General features: G+C 34.1%; 1 long non-coding RNA gene across 1 annotated transcript; it reads left to right on the top strand.

Annotated features, from left to right (window-relative positions):
- Positions 1–380: 380 nt before the first annotated feature.
- LOC140135414 (uncharacterized) lies at positions 381–12,390 on the top strand. Its single transcript, XR_011856509.1, has 3 exons — positions 381–530; positions 11,273–11,369; positions 12,281–12,390. It is a non-coding gene; the product is annotated as an uncharacterized lncRNA (long non-coding RNA).
- Positions 12,391–12,434: the final 44 nt, after the last annotated feature.

The raw sequence follows: 12,434 nt of genomic DNA, 5'->3' as shown, positions 1-12,434 counted from the left end.
CCCAGAAATTGAGGAGGGGGGGGGGGGACGAGAACCAAAATATTAATTTTACACGGCCTTAATAAATAATGGTCACAGCATACCAAAAACACCGCATGTTTATTTCCAAAAAAAAAGACCAATTAAAGGATAGGATCCCCAATTTTCATTACTTTTTACTTCATTTCCTTTCGTATTAGTTATATCTTTCAAATTAAAAAAAATGATAACAACTAGGCCTAATCAAAAATTACAAAAATTTATTTATATAAAAATCGCATATCATTTTTTGTTATTGTTGATTTTGTTACGTATTTACTGGACAATTGACCCCATGCACCGCCCACCTGACACGCATGCGAAAAAGAAACCACTGTCTCGCACTGCTGTTTTTCCACGGCACCGCTCATCCAGAAACTCGAATACCACTTCGACTTTGGAACTCAAATTCATCTATATTTTGCTTACAAATTTCACAAAAAGTATAGGTTTATGATAATGTGATACAACAGGATACTTATGGAGTGAAATTAAGAGAAATTAATACTGAGGTAAGTTGAAAACTTTGAAAGAAAACTTTGTAAACTTCTGTGACCTTCGTTGTATATGTTGCGTTAATGCGTGTGTGTATGTATCGGCATTTAAAAGAGAGCACCCGATCGAGCAATTGTTTATTGCAGTGTATGCTGTGTGTGTTTGCATGCTAAGCTGGCTGGCTGGGCGAATTAAGATGTATGTGTGCTGAGAGGAAGTACTCCCTGCTTGCTTTGTCTTGGTACGGCCTAATCTAAATAACACATGGCTGAAATCTAATGCACTGTTATTTGAGGAGCTTGTGAAAAAGATGGTGTGCTTTATAATAGCTTTATAGCATACATATCATGTGCTGGTATGTGCAGCCTCATGGATGGTACTGAATGCATTACATATGTATCAGATTTGCTTTTATGAATGTTGTTTATGAAGTGCAAGAAAACAGTTTTTTTTTCAATGTGTCTATTATATTTATGTTGTGATGTCTAGTCATGATATAATCTGTTATAGCTTATTTTATGTTTTTTAAATTTTACATTGTTTACTATGTGCTACAACCGGGCTACAACAAACTTAATGATGTGCAAATTTATATTTTTGCACAACAACTACATGTAAATGCTAATTTTGCAGTTTGTGTATAAAAAAATATGTGGCCGGTTTAATAACAGTATGAAAATGTACCTGGCTGGTTCTCAAAAAAATTTTTTTTGGAAGTTGGAACAATACGAAAATGTATGCAGCACTCCAAAAAAATGTACATTTGAAAAAAAAAAGGTTGGATCCACATGTACAAATCTGAATGACCCAGATTTTGCATTTTAGGTTTTCTTGATTGATTTTGACTGAAAATAGAAAAATCATCAATAAAATACTGACCTGTAGGCCCGGCCTGTAGGCCTATATGGTATATATACAAAGTTGCTTTCGTTCACATCACCTGATTTAGACGGTTTTATTAAATTTGCGTCCTCTCAAATTAGGCATATTATGTGTAGAGGGGGGGGCAATTTATGCCAAGCACTTTGAGAATTCACCCCCCCCCCCCATTGGGATGAATTCCAGGCAACAAATATTCCAACCAATCCTACCACGTGGAACTAAACCCCCAAATGCTACATAATATGCTATTATGAAAGTCGGGTCCCAGTTTCTTGTTGCCCGACCCGGTCCTGGAAAATTGCCAATAAAACACTTCATAAAATATGTAAAAATGCATTGATTTTGTCCACATTTCTATTGTTGAATAGATTCTGAAGTGAACTTAAGTTACAAATTCTCCTTTTGGATATAAAATTGTATTTTTGTTCCAATTTAAAAAAAATAATAAAATAAACCATGAATGAGGTAAGGGAGTATTCGAATACACACAAAAAAAAAAAATCAAGAAAAAAAGAAGATGATTTTCCCCCAAATGTCAAAAAATGCATTTGGAGCCAAAATAAGCAAATAATGCAATTGCGTATCTGTAGAAGCCCTATCTATGTAGTTACCAATACATCAATTGCTTTCTTGTAGCAATACAGTGATATTATATACCACATGTATTTTACATAGGAAGACAGTAAAAGTACTTGTTTTGGCATTTGTACAATTTGTACAAAATACTGTATTTCAGCAAGTAGCTGGCTCAAATAATGAAAGTTTGAAAATAATGAATGATGAAAAAGTCACCTACTCACAGTGGCCTAATGGAACGGGCACTGACTCATAATCGGAAGGTTGCAGGTTCGAGCCCCGGCAACGCCATCGTGTTGTGCCCTTGAGTAAGGCACTTTATCTCGATTACTCCTCTCCACCCAGGTATTTAAATGGGTACCGGCATTCTTAAATGCTGGGAAGGTAACAAGACTCGCTGTAGAGGAGGTGTAGCGATAGCAACATTACATGGAGGAGTCTGGCCCAATCGCCAATGAAAGAGAGATGGGCACTACGATCACTGTTTATACAGGATCGTCTCCTTTACCTTTACTTTACAATAAAAAATAATCTATTGTTAACCCAATTTTTTTTTCACCAACGCCTTCCGTCAACCGACGGCCTTACATGAACCGACGGCCATTTCTATAGAAATATGATTTTTATCAAAAGCAAGAATTAATTCTAAAACAGATAATTTTACTACCTACATACATTGTATAATATTAATAAGGTGAGGATGTTGAGAAATGCATTAACATAAAAAATACCATTAAAGGGCATTTCGTGATCCACAGCCTCATCCCCCCACTTTTCTCAAAAAAGGCTATATAATGTTTATGTACCAAAAATTTCTTGCAGATTAATGAAAGTTTGAAAATAATGAATGATGAAAAAGTCACCTACTCAATCTTTATGTATTGGGAAACTGGGACTTTCATTAGACAAACATAAGCCATAGCCATGAAATTGATTTCTGAGTTCTGACTGTATTAAAACATAGATTTTAACTTGCAATCCAGTCCACTGAATTTTTGGCTATCAAAGAAAAGAATGGCACTACTTGTGTATATAAACTGTACATAATAATATACATTGCATTTCAAGTTCAACATGTTAAATTTCATTTGTCATCTAATTTGTTTTTAGGCCCCCCCCCCCCCCCCCCCCCATGCTTTATAATATGCTCGATAATTTATGTTTTGCCCAATTTCTATGCATTTAAAATTACTTGGAGAAAGGTCAGGTTCATCAGTTTGATGTTTTTTGAAAAATATAAATCAACTACAATACATGTACCATATTAACCATACTGACCTAGCCATATACATGTAGGGCCCTGGGCATATTGAAGTTTCATATTTCAAGGTGGCACTCTCTGTGTTAATGCAGCATAAACCTGTGGATTAAAATATTCTGGTACAGTAACTATTACTTCCATGAACTAAAAGACAAATGATATCTGATTTGATTTATAACAATGTTTATGCCGGGTGTCCCGGATTGTGGGGCAGGGAAAATGCAGGAAAATCATGTTTTGTTTTATGCTTGTAATTTTTTGTTATGAAATAAGAATAAAAATATTTCAAATTGGTGCTAAAAACCCTTGATAGTAAACTTACTATGCTTTTGCTATTGGTATAGTTTGTATTTTTATGGGGTCAAAAACTCAAATAGGAAAATAAAAATAAAATGTATAAAACTTATATAGTCTTGTTATTCATACTATGACATAAAAATCAAAGTGTAGGACTATTTTTATACCACAACCAGCAACTGTAGATGCTAGATGGTTTCTTGGGATGGGAGTCTGGTTTCCTGTGATTTTGGTTCAAATTTTCGTTTCAATTCCATATTAATGTAAGAAGACCTCAGGGTGTTTATATCAGAAGGGTTTTTAATTCTAAAGGCAGGTCAAATATGATACATAATTCTGTGCAACCAAAATTCATACATGTTGGCTTTATGTAATTTCACTGTACTTGGTATAAATATGTATAATGCACTGTAATGTGGGAATTTTTTGTGGTCGACCAGGCAGCAAATATTTTTGACATGCAAAAATAACTTTGGAAATGTGAATTAAACACCCACTAAGGGGCTGTGCAATAATTATGAGCCCTGGGGGAGGGTAAAATTAGGGGGGCAAGAAATTTTGGCGAGCCAAAGGGGGGGGCAAGCAATTTTGGCAAGCTGAGAGGGGGGGCAAGCGATTTTTGGCACACATTCATGGGCGCCTTATTAATAAAAGCGCTCTAAAAGGCTTAGGAAAACAGTGCACGGAAGCGCTTAAATATGCAAATTTTCCTGCTAGCTCTTTTCATAACAGGTATATAGACCATTTAAGGTTTGTAAATTGGGATCCCAAACATTTGGCATGCGCAAGGGGGGGGGGGCCAAGAATTTTTGGCGGGCCGAGAGAGAGACAAGCGATTTTGGCAGGCCGAGAGGGGGGGGGCAAGCGATTTTTGTCGCCCCATTTGGAAATTTTACCCCCGGGGGGCTCATAATTATTGCACAGCCCCTAAACTGTCCAGTATTGATAAAATCGCAAAAAATTAACCCATCAAAAATATCCCACTGCACAGTACCCATTACATCCAGTGCCTGCTATGCTACTACTGCCTTCACAACTTGTCCTGATTGAAAAACAACTTCAGAAGTGTTGTAGCAGGCGTTTATAATTACAAGGTCATTTAGTTTTAAGTTGAATTAGAAAATAATTTCAGATAAATGATTGTATTAACTTGCTACCATATAAAAGTTTCTTTGAAACCAGGAAATGATGTAATCATACATATCATCAGTTGCACTGTACTTGTAAAAGCTTGTGGTTGTTTTTGTCCAATACCTAAGATTACCACATATTCATTTATTTATTTAAGGCCAATGTATCACAATTCTCTGCACATTACATAAAAGGCATGGCATAAAAACAAAATAGATAGGGCCTACATGTAGATAGATAAATTATTTGAAGACACAGGTTGGAAGAGCTCTGGCCTCCCTTACATTACATTTTAAAATACAAACATCTACAAAACAATAACACTATGGCAAAATAAGAATTTGTATTTTGAAAGACTTACAGACAAAGTTTCAAAAACATATATTTTAAAAATAGATAAAATTTGCTTAGTTTGTGCTTTATGTAATATGAAATTAATTGCTATGTTATACAATCAATATTAATCTACGGATTTGATTTGTCATTTAGGCACTTTTTTGATAAAGAATTTTAATGGTACTAATTTCTGTATTCTTCATGATAAATTACCTGGTGAGACCTTTATGTAAATTAATTGGGGTTTATACCAACAAAACCACTAATAGCACAGTGAGAGGTGAATTAGGAAATTACATGTACCTGGTCTAACCAATTTTTTGTCTTCTCTGGTGACTGGTCTAACATACTAATTACTATGCTCTCTTTAGCTCTTGATCAATTTAAAATATTGGTGGACTCTAAATACCAAACTTTGTGCTTATTAGAAGGTTGAAGTTTTGTTGTGGTTAATGCAATGTTTGACAATAGAAAGTTATGTGACTGGTATTTTCTCTTGGTCTAGTGATATAAAAAATGCTTTTAAAATTTGTTGATAATCCTGGAATTTGGAACAAATCCAATTACCGTATTTGTTCCATTAACCACCCAGGGCACTTAACAATGTCATTTTTGGTGGGCACTTATTTTTTACATTGTTTAGGCCTACAATATGTGAAAAAGGCCCACAATATTTGTCTATCATCATCAGTGTGTCATATGTTTCAGACCATGATCCAGATGGGCAGTTGATAAACTAAATACTACACTTTGCATGTTGTAAGTCACTGGGTGGATGCTTATATTTAGGGCATGGGCGGTTAACAGAACAAATACGCTAACTTATTCAGTAGTTTCAGTAATAGTATCATACCTACTTTCCATGCTTTCCATGCTTTTTATAATAGTCTTTGGATAAAACTTCAGTGAGTTTTAGTCTGAACTTTGTACATATTGCCATTTTAAACAGTCCTATACTTGAAAATTACATTGACATGTTTAATGTCTAAGATTGTTTACAGCAAATGTTAGTAGACAAAGGATAGTGCAAACTCATGATTGAGAAAGGTCATCATTTTTAAAATTCCCGTAGAGAACAGGTTATTCAAACTTTGTGATCTAAATGAAATTGATAACGATTTTCATTTCATGGTTAAATGTTCATACTACTCCCCATTCCAGACAATTTTGGGATTAACAAATAATATCCTGTTTTGCTAAATGAAACATAACTAAATCCTAATCCTTTCTTTGGTCCTAACTGACATTAAAAGTCAAATTTTAACATTTGGCCATTTTTTTTGGAAATAAAGGTCAAAAACATATGTGCTTTTTGGGTATTTTTCGTATGACGTATCAATCAAGCCCAAAGACTTGTGCTAAGACTTATATCAGGTTATGCATTATATTCTAATTTTTGGAAAACACATTTTCTTATCTTTATTACCAATTATCAAAATTAAATTAAAAATATTAAATTTATATGAGATTATGAGCAAACTCGTAGCCTATTGTACTCTACAAAGTTTGAATGCTTTTGTGACTGAAATTGTCAGAAATCATGCAAAATTGCATGTTTTAGCCCATTTCCCCTGAAATTGCAAAACTATTTAAATGTGATTTTTATTGCCGGTTAGAAAAGGATTAAGATTTTGTTCTGTTTTTAAAATTTGGCAAAACAGGATAACATTTTTTAATTACCCTCCCCCCCAAATAGTACTGGAATGGGGAATAGTACTGTGTAGTACAATACATGTATGTGTCATGTACATGTAACAAAATCTAAAGAGAAACAATGGGCTGTTGCGGTTCAAATCCATACACCCCCTGTGTGTGATAGACATAACCTTAATCTCCCACACAGGGGGTGTAGATTTCAAATAGAGTTACCCATTCAGATACATGTAAGTCCATTTAAAATTCACACTCCCTGTGAGGAAGATTAAGGTCATGTTTTCCATACAGGGTGGATGGATTTCAACAGGAATAGCCCAATGTTTGCTGATATACATGTACATGTACTGTATGACTTTGAATACTTCTTATGGGAGTCAGTAAATATTTTAAAATATATAAACTCTGCTTTTGAACAACATATTTAAAAGCTTACAATGTATGATTCAAGTTATTATAATATAATGATATGGTACTTAAAACTATTCAAGTTATTATAATGATTATAACTTATGTGTTAAGGTTACGAAGAAACATATAAAAAGCGTATAAAAGGCGTATAAAGTTGTTCTCTAAAACCGCGTTTTCTCAGCAATCAAATATCGCAGTGAGTCAAATGTTGGTGCATGGATGTATCTTTACATTATTTTTGTGTGTTTATAAAAAATGTTAGAATCCGTTTGAAAATCCTTCGTTTAAATCATTTTTACGCACCATGTTCACAAGATCAAAAACACGTTCCATGCAGTTTTTTCAAATGTTAAGCTCCGTATAAAACCACGCCCGAGTGATTGTTTTCTCATTTTTGTATTGTACGTACTACAAATCGATTAAAGAAATAATGTTGCCATGGGGAAGAACCAAATACAGTACCGATCAAATTTAAAAAGCCCGTTTTGGGGGAACATTTTCGAGAATCTTGTCTGAGAAAAAACTGTTTTTTGAAATTATCGATATCTTGATAACGGGCGTTAATTTAGACATCTGAATACCTACATTATTTCTCAACATTCTGCCAATTGCTATCCCATTTGATTTTCACTCCAAATTGAAGCTAGTATTGCAAAAAAGCGAGGTTTTTCCTCCATCAGTTCGTTCAAAATTTCAGCGCCGACATGCGTGTTTATTCTAAGAGCCATTGTGCGGACGCCGATTGTAATCAAGTAATTACATCAAATTATAGTTACATATCCGCTATGAGAATAAGAAATTGCGTAAGCTGATGTATGGTCCAGTGGATAGAGCGTTGGACTGGGAATCTGTTATGAACAATTTTTGTGGGTTCGAGTCCCCATGTGGCTGAATTTTCTTTCCTTTTTCTCTCTTTTCTCATTTTTACTTCCTTTCTTTCCTCTTTTCTTTCTCTTTTCTTTTTTCATTTTTTTTTCATTTTTTTCTTTCTTTCTTCCTTTCTTTTCTTTCTTACTTTCTTTTTCGTTCTTTTCTTTCTCTCTCTCTCTTTCTTTCTCTTTTCACTATTTCTTTATTCTTTCTTGCTCCTTTCTTTTTAGTTTTATTTGATTGATTCGCTGACTGCAGTGAATCGTGATTGATTGTTTTTCACTTTATATAATTCAGAAATTTGTAGGCCTGCTAAGTCTGTCTTTGAATATTCTTCCCAAATTCGATTTGCAAATAATTGCTTTTTGATATTGTTGTTGATGTTATTGTTGTACCCTATTACATTGTAATCAGGGGAATAGCAGCATTGATTTATTTCATCAAAGATATCAAGGCTATAAATTCAAAATCAACACATTTTCCAGGGCGTAGCTTGACGAAGTGCCCCAATCAATTTTAAAATTTATAAAATCCTTATGAAAATTGCCGAAAATGGCTTGTACCCTCCCTCGGCATCCGACCCGGCATGTCGCCCCTCATGTAACCCCCGCCCGCCCCCGACTCACGAGCTCCGGGCACGAGGTTTCATGTCTTGACCGTGGATCAATATTCTATTGTAAGTAGGCCTACGTCCCAATACGCTTGTTCATTTTCTGCATGGCTGTTTCTGTTATGAACTTACGCCCCTCTGAAATCAAGCGCATGAAAAACTCTCGGCTAACCTTAAGTGATGTTTCTCTGTCTACCTGTGGTTTGGTAAATGTCAATAAACTGATCATAAATTATACTATGTACATAGACTATTGCACGTTTAGACATTTAAAAATATGCATTGACTAGGACAATATGTTGAAAGGGCATAAAGCAGACAGAAAAGAGATTAAAATAAATATACATTTGTAAATGAATTAATTTATTTGTATTTGAGCCTGAGCCCTGAGGCATTTTGGAAGTGCTCCATCCATGCATGTTTTTTAAACAGATTAATTGAGTAGAGCAAAACACACACTTAATATCAATATGCCTTTTGTTTGAAGCAAATCGGACATACATACTAGGCCTACAGGTTTTCAAAATATATCAATTTATACAATTTTATATGCTTTGTATCTTACTGTTTTTATCAATAATCAATAAAAGTGAATGAACTTAAATGACTGAAAAGGCTCATTTTAATTTTTGAAAATATTTTTGCTTAAATTCCATGCATAAATGTTCAGGATACATATTCTGACTTTTTATGGAAATATTGAGGCAATTTTAGCCTTTTAATGGTGTGTATTTATAATGTTTTTGAATAAGTGCAATATTTTATTTTCTATCAACAGCAGTTGCTGTATTTTTCCTTGTTAATATTGATACTGTATTTTTTAATGTTTAATTGTTTTTAATATTGTAATTTGTAAACCACTTATATTTTGGCCTTAGGGCCACAATTTTTGTGTGTGAATACAATATACTATACTATACTATACTATACTATACTATACTATACCACAGCAGCTGATAGGTGTATCCCATCATGCTCTGCAGTAACATTGTAGAACTGCACACGCCATAGAAATTGTACACAAAATCCCTCACTTCAGCTTTCAATTACTCGCTTATATCAGAGGAGCTTAGACTTTTGTTTGAAAAATATGATCCCTAAAGTATTGTGAAACTATCCATAGCTCTCAATATCTAAGCGGCTCTTGTTTATATTTTGTATACATTTGCTATGGAGCAAGCAGATAGACTGCAATGCATGATGGGATACTCCCTTTAGCTGCTGTGATACTATACTATACTATACTATACTATACTATACTATACTATTGCATTAAAACTTAGTCAAAGTGTTTCTAATTAATATGTTCTAATGTATTGTACAGTTGAACCGTCCTTTAATTTGCATAATTACCTCATTAATTATGCAATTATGCAAATTAGAGGACAGGTAGACAATCCTAAGCCAAATTTAGCCCAATCAGGTGAACTTTAACATATGTGATGCGATCAAGCAAAATGAGTCTGATGTCGATCAAAATCAAAATTCAGTTTTTAATTTCATTACATGAGTCTTTTTCAGAGCTTTATTTTGCTGAAACCCCCATCATAATTAAACTTGTGGTTCCATAGATATGGCCATTTTTGTTTTGCTCAGAACAATAAAATACAAAGGAAGTTGAATACTATTATTGGCTATATCTCAAAATCAATATTCCCGACATCCGACTCATTTTGCTTGATCACATCACATATAACCTTGTATGACCTTTGACCTCGGATGACCTTGATTTGATTTTTTCATGCTCCCCTCACTTTCGTATCGCACCGTTGTAACAAAATTATACTCTTTTAAAAGTTCTAAAAATATGTGCTCTAAACAAATGCAGTCAAAAGATCAATCTGGACACAACTACGCAATCTATTAGATCACTAGAATCTGATGGGGAAAATCCCAACACTTTTTTAATACATAATAAGGTTTCTCATGAGGGTGGCAGTCTACTACCCTCATATCTATGGTACCTCATGAAACGCATAGCCGGATAGACAAGATTTCTACACACACACAAACATTAGTAATAGTATAGTAGAAGATAGTATCTTCATATTTGTTTTCGAAATTTAAATTGATCCTAACAGTTTTAAAACTGTCTACTCCTGATTTCAGAAAAAAATACTCATTTTTGGGAATTATTTTTTGGAAATATTATCTTAATATCCTAATCCTTTACTTAACTGGGAATAAAAGTCAAATTTTAATATTTGTGCAATTTCAGAAAAAATGGGCCAAAAACATGCAATTTTGCATATTTCTTATAGACTTTGCACAAGTCTTTTTAAAAGCATTCAAAATATTGAGTATATAGGCTAAGAGTTCAGTTTACAGCTCATAATTTTAATTTGATGTTATTTTTGAGAATTGGTTATTTAAAAAAAGATAAGAATTAGGCCTATTTGTTTTCTAAATTAGAATGCAACTTAAAATTAATCTTTGTACAAGTCTTTAGGCTTGATTATCACAGCATACAATAAACACACTTAACACATGTTTTTCTACTATTATTTACCAAATATTAAAATGTGGCTTTCTTTGCCAGTTTAGGATTAGGAATTAGCTATGGTATGTTTCATTTGGCAAAACAGAATATTTTTTCAATCCAAAAACGTTAGTGCTGTATTTTTCTGGAATCAGGATGGAGAAATAACTGTCAGTACATGGTACATTTTTTGTGTTTGATTCTTCAAGTTTTTTTATAAATTTGTTTCTGAAATGTGTTACTATTTTTCTAGGTTCAAGTTGGTGAGACACATCAAAGATGGACCACAGTGAAAGCTTGTTGTACCTCTACCAGTGAAGAAGTAAATGATGGCTGCATACCATAACAGGGTGAGTCAGGCAAATTATCTGCCAAATTTAAACAGGGAATTAATTTAATAGGCTATTATAATAAACACAAATATATTATTGGCCATGTGACCCTTTGAGTTTCCATTTTAAACAAGAACCACAAAGTGATCAGGTGATGGACCACAATACTCAACCTATAAACCACTTAACATGTGACGTCATTGCCCGGCAGTATGTGCGCGAATTATGGCACTTTCCATTGTTCTTTGCTCTGCAGTATGCGTACGCATCATAGTTTGCTCAGGGCATGTGCATTTTAAATCTCCCACCACATTTCATATAGTGCAAGAAAGCCTTGAACAGTGAAGCGGTTCGTTCAAGCATATATCGATAGACTGATCCCTTGCCTTTGTTGATAAACAATGATGTCAAGTGGTCTATAAAATGGCCGGGTTAAAATTTGATTATTTTGCTGTTGGAGGAGTATGTTGATATCGAAACATACAGGTTTACTATATATAGCACTATACGTTCAGGCTTGTGATATTCCAGAGTGGTTGTGTCAGCAACTTTCAGGCTCTGTTGCTTTAGTATACTATCCAGAGAGGGTGTGCCAGAAGTGCCTCGGCTGCTCATGCTACGCACTTACTTCAGGTATCTTGAGCCATGTGTCTTTTTAGAGTTGGAAAGAGTGAAATAATTATTTCTAAATCAAGAAGATATGGGAAGAAATATTAAAAAGTTGTATTTTATCAGTTTCAAGTGGCGAAAGAATATCTGTATTGTTAAGTATCAAGAAATCTCAAATTTGGATGTGGACGAATGTGTCTTCCCTTATTCTGCCCTTAAGGTGGTACTACACCCCCTGATAAAATTTTGTGACTAATTTTGCATTTTTCTCTTTTCTGCTGTCCATTACATACTGACATGCTGATTTAATTGTTTCTTAGGATGCGTTTGGGGTTGCTACAAAGGAATGGCTGGAGAATAACCCAGAGGCTAGAAGTGTGTTTTTAAGGGCTGGCAACTTGGCAACAGGGTCAGGACCAATTCAGTCTAACCTACCTCTTGCTTTGGTAAGTCAAATCAAAGAACCACTTCTGT

Source organism: Amphiura filiformis, chromosome 16 (genome assembly GCF_039555335.1).
Source record: "Amphiura filiformis chromosome 16, Afil_fr2py, whole genome shotgun sequence".
Taxonomy (NCBI): domain Eukaryota; kingdom Metazoa; phylum Echinodermata; class Ophiuroidea; order Amphilepidida; family Amphiuridae; genus Amphiura; species Amphiura filiformis.
The sequence above is the reverse complement of the archived record's forward strand: the minus strand, read 5'-3'. Positions and strand labels throughout refer to the sequence as shown.